Genomic DNA, 6,040 nt, shown 5'->3' on the forward strand with positions numbered 1-6,040 from the left:
TAATGTAGTTACAGAATGCACTCAAAACACCCTACAGTTCTTTTACAGCCTCTGCGGGTTACAGATTGCGTTTTAAATTTTAAGTTCTGTTGCTCTGGATCCATTACCTTTATGTGGTTTTCTCCTTCAGGTCACTGCACTTGTCATGTCAGAGTACAGATGACATACTCACATACTCTCTCTGTCTCCCAGTCTCCCTATCCTGCGTTTACTCTTGCACACGCATTCTCAAAACACACAAACTGTACAAACATACTTGCCAGCCTGATTGCAGTGGGGAAGTAATTCTTATTGACTTAGTAGGTGCTGATGTACTTTGACACACACACGCGCGCACACACACACACACACACACACACACACACACACACACACACACACACACACACACACAGGGATTGTTAGCAATACTACACCTCTGGTGCATTGAACAATCAAAATTGATTTTTTTTCCCCATTTTTTTTGCTGTGTCATTTGGAGAAAACAAAACTACACAGAAGTAGAATCCAAGAAGAAATCATGTGATGCGATATTGCGATATTGTCCCATGCTAGACTAGCTTTTGAAATGAAATTACTTGACTATTTTTGCTAAACTCAAGTTTCACAGTGTTCAAGATAAGATAAAGAGCAGTAACATTAGAATGCACTGACCATCATATTGTGCCTAGCTAGAGTAGGAAGAACAGATTTCAATTTGACCTGTAGCTTTATTGGTCGCAACAAGCACACCATCAGCACTGCAGAAAAAACAAAACATCATTGCACTCATATTAGGGAGAATGTCACCAATTGTACACACAACAGTCAAGGTCTAGCAGCATTTTGCTATAACCAATTACAAATCAATGAAGTAAATGAAAAAATAAAAAAAATAAAATGAAAAAGTCTAGCGTATACTGAAATGATCTCAATAAATAATTGCTCAACATTTCCGGTTATCATTAAGACATTTAAATGTCAGCTGCAATAATTGCTTTTAAGCCCTAGCCACAGTACCTTTCATCAGATCCCTTTCTATGTCAGCAACACCCACCTGAGTCTGTGCCTCTGGGCTTCCCTGTCACTACTAATATGGAATTAAAAGCATTAACATAGATTTAGATGAACTATAAGCTAGTATTAAACATTATAATGATACAGTGTAAACGATGCTCCCTGTGGGAGAAGTCGGGAGCACACGACTCAGAGCTAAATGAAAGTGGATTAGCATTAATTAAGGGTGTTTGAATGCAGCAGTCTTCAGTGGCAACTATGTTAGATACATGCACAACGTGCACTTCACTGCCATGTCGAGTACAATAATAACAACTGTGAGGATAATATGTGATGCTGCATTGATTTTTTGAAGTTAATTCCCCCACTCAGGTGCAGAGCAGCAGTCCTGGAGCAAGACACTTCAACTGAGTAGTACGTATTGACAGGAGAAACTCTGTCTGGTTCATTGAGCGCTCCTACGCATCCCACCATCCTGCTGCCCTGCAGACTTGTGATTCCCCGTCAACTGATCATTATAAGTTGCTGCAGAAATGGTTATATGGTAAAACTTTAACTAAATGGCTAAGGTGAGTATAGTTGAGGGAAAGCACCTGGAAACAATGTCACTTTTTACAGCATATATTAGAAACTAGAAAGCATTAAGAGAGAGCACATACTTTCGCCAAGGCTGCGCAATCCCCTACATTTAAATGATTATTTAAAATAGGAAATGTTTAGAAAGGCTAAATCTATCAATCTTAAAATACATACAGTAATAGACGCTCATGGAATACATTTGCTAGATTTTTTTTCCATTGTGTTAAATACAAAGCTTCAAAGGAAAATATTAAACAAAAAAATGCCCTATTTTGCTTGTTAACAAACCTAAAAAGTCCTGGATATGTACCTGCATTCAGATCTGCTATTTTAAACAAAAAGCCTGCACCAGTTTGCGTTCCATGCAGAGCGGGTCAAAAACCTGAAAAGTAATTGAAGGAATTCCAGTTCATTATTGCCCGTCTTGGAAATACAGACTCAGAGGGTGAAAGATTTTGAAGATTGTAGCTTAGTTCCACCATAGGCACCCTGACTCAGGAGAAAGATCGAACTGAGAATGCTTAACAAGGGACGCTACTGCACTGCCGAAAAGAATTATGACAGAGAAAAAAATATGCTCAAATGTTTTGGTCTCTAAATCTCGAGTTACTAAGGACTTTTCTGCACTCCTCAGGTATCATAATATTCTTAATTTTAGTCAACTCTTAGCACTGCACTGATTTGGAAGCTTAGTCTTTTTAAGGTGTGGAAAAATTACTTTTATTACTACAATTTCTTTCTTTTTGTTTATGCTTCTTCTTTTGTATGTCCCTTGCTTCCAAAATTTCACAGGCAAAAAAAAAAATCTTTGTAACACAAAGTCACATAAATTAATGGAGTGGCTTAGTTACACAATGCTTGCTCACAAGCAATTAACGTGGTGAGGGAGATAGTGATGCACAATTAGTTTGATTCCAGTGGGTCTTAAAAACAAGTCCCAATGACAAAAAAGGGAAAACAGTAATTTTAAAAACTACAGACCAGTGAACAGAAGTATTATAATACAGTTTGTGGATTTTTCACTGAATAACTACAGTAGAATTGAATGGTTGTATGCCTCCGCCAACCAGTCAAGTTGCAGTTTACATCCATATCTGTCCAGACTCATATACTATATGATATATACTAGAGATGGTCCGATACCATTTTTTTGCTTCCCGATACCGATTCTGATACCTGAACTTGCGTATCGGCCGATACCGAGTACCGAGCCGATACCAGTGTGTCATATATTTTGTTATGTTTTAAGACCTGTATACTACTATCCCTGTATGGATGTGATATTATTTCTATCTTTGTTGTTGGTCTGGCTCAGGTTAAACTCTTTGTGAAACATGAATGTCACAGAAAGTTCTTTATTTATGCAGTTTGACAGTCAGTTATAACGGAAAAAGAAACTACTTTTAAATAAACTACTTTAATGTATTTTTTCTTTAGGGCTTTATTACGTGGTATCGGATCGGTGCATAAACTCCAGTACTTCCCGATACCGATACCAGCATTTTAGGCAGTATCGGAGCCGATACCGATACTGGTAACGGTATCGGAGCATCTCTAATATATACTATCATATACTATTAAGTTTATTTTTGGGGGAATTTGAAGTTATCACTATATTGACAGTGACTAATTTCCAGTGAGAAACATGCTGTCTTCCCTTTTTTTTTTTTTTTTAACGACAATTACCTGAAGCTCAATATCAGCAAAACCAAAGAGCTTGTGGTAAAGTACCAGAGGAACAGGATAGAACACAAAGTTGTAGCCATGACAGTAGACAATGATTTAAATATGGATGTTGCATGCAAAGAAGCTACAAATACCAAAATGTGGATGCTTTACACACATCTTCAACCCGGCAGAACAGTAGATCTACAATCACCACAATTTCAAGGTGAGCACCCAGGATGAGTGTCACCAATTCAGTGTCCGACCAAATGTCTCCCCTTCTGCCCCTGAGTTATGGCAAAATAATGGCCAGAAAAGTGTTTTTGCAGAAAATGATTATGTCACAATGAGGTTGACTTTGACTTTTAGGACATAAAAATGTCATCACTTCATTATTTTATCCTATTAGACATTTGTGTGAAATTGTGTCATAATTAGCATATGAATTATTGAGTTATGGCCAGAAATGTGTTTAGTGAGGTCATACTGACCTTGACCTTTGACCACCAAATTCAAATCAGTTCATCCTTGAGTCCAAGTGGATGCTTGTGCCAAATTTCAAGATGTTCCTGAGATATTGAGTTTACAAGAATAGGACGGATTGGAGGCTGTCGCAGAGGCATACAAGAAATCATTAATTGATTTGTCAATTCACATTCTGACCTGACACTACCTCTGTTAACTGCTACACCCACAGAGAGATGACATTATTAGAAAATAGCCCACCAATAAGGTCAGAATAAAGAAGAAGAAAAAACAGCAAATTAAGTAACAATGTCATGTCCTGTCTGTTGCTATAACAACCAGCGGCGGTACAAGGACCATGCAAATGGGAAGTGGGGATCATCTCCATGGGAATGTGCATGTTAAGAGCCAATCTGTGATGGTTTCTATGAGGCTCCTGGCAGCAGACAGTTCTGACCTCTGACCCTATTCAGCTAGTGGCTAATTCACTAACATATTAGGGTATCCACTGAACTGAGTGCATTATAACAGTCTCATCCATGACGTTTAATTTTCAATGGTAATATAGGTATATTGACTGGTTACTACCAGTTGCCAAACAACCTTGGAGTTTGGATGGATCAAATTATAAAGTCTACAGTAACCTACAGTGAGGTTTATGTTTATAAAAGAAAACATTATTTGTAATATATTTTCACACTGAACAGTAATAATTTCAATCCTGAAGAATCTGCAGGAAAGATGTTTCAAGCCCCTGACACACTAACCCGACGGCCTACCTTTGGCAGAAAAGGCAGTCGGACTGATCAGTCGGCTCCCCGAAGTCCAAAAAGTGCCTCAGAACACACCGAAGCGATGCCGACTTGAATGTGTAATATTTCTCCATAACAGCAAGTGGCGCTAATCTGTATTGTCGCCCAAAAAATGAAAACCGGCAGCTGATTGGACGAAATTCAAAGCCAGACGGTCATGGCGGCTTGTTCAGAATACAATCTCATATTTAACTAAAATAGTTCACCGAAACGCATTTCTGAAAACATTTTAAGTTGCTGAATCTGTCTTCATTTCAGATCGACAAAGGTCAGGTTAAAGGTCAGATTTTGAGAGGCTTAGTCATGCTCATCCCGCTCTTTATTTCCGGGTTAGCACTCCACCAATCAGATTGGTCACGAAGTCCGACTGCCCGCCCTCTGACGCAACATGTCAGGTCGGCCAAAATGAAGACCGACTGCTCCTCGGACAGACGACGGCACGGAACACACCGAACAGACCCGAGCCACTGACCTCGCCAGACTGTCCGACAGACGATTATCGGGTTGGTGTGTCACTGCCTTTAGATGTGTGCTCATTTTTGCAAGTGTGATTGATAGTCTAGTACTAATTCAAAATCAGACAACAATTATCATGGGATTATAGAAAACATGTAAATTAATATCAACACAGTTACATTAAAGTTTGTTTCTCTTTGCGGTAAACAAGGAATAAGACATCTGAAGGTTACGGTTCAGTCAAAGCAAAAACGTAATTTGTAGAGACTAAACTATGGATCTAATTATCACAGTGCAAATAGTGTTAAGTACAGTTTTCATAAAATGTACATTTTAGTTGGCACGTGGTGACACTCAGCCTGTTCTCATGAACCATACGCTCGAAAAGCTACGAAAAGTTAAGCAATGTAATTCGTATGATTTTTCTTTTTTGCTGTGTGCACGACAATGACTGCAAGAACGTGGCTGGCCACGTAGGGAGGTGGTCGGGGAGGAGGGGTGGCCGTTAACATGCAGCACTTACCAGCCAGGGAGCTGAGTTCACTTCCCGAGGAAAACTTTCACCCAGGAAATGCGTGTTCCTTGGGAGTGTTTTAATACAAACAACGATCTTTTCCTAAACTTAGTCGTTTGGTGCCTATTCTGGGGTAACTAGACCACGAACTACAACTGACCTGATGGAGCACCCTGACCGGCAGCTCGCAGTGCTCTGTACCCAACGCACAATCACCTATTCTGGGGTAACTGAACCAACAACTACCGCTGACCTGACAGAGCACAATGCGGAGCACCGTAGTCGGCGGTACGAAGCTCTGTAGCAGCTTAAACAGCTAGCAACTACCGCTCTGTAACACGGCGCTCTGTAGCCAATGTCACCTGACCAGTCGGAGGTCTGCTAGTTTTCCGTTTAACGTTTTAGTGTGCATAACTTTTCATACAATATCATACGAACCCATTCATGAGAATGCGTTGCGACACTGTCACTCTACCTTTTTTTCCCCGTCCAAAGTAAAGTAAGATACTTCAGAAAAATCTAAATAATCAAATTTGTAGCATCACAGGTTTGC

This window comes from Sander vitreus, chromosome 11 (genome assembly GCF_031162955.1).
Source record: "Sander vitreus isolate 19-12246 chromosome 11, sanVit1, whole genome shotgun sequence".
Lineage (NCBI taxonomy): Eukaryota > Metazoa > Chordata > Actinopteri > Perciformes > Percidae > Sander > Sander vitreus.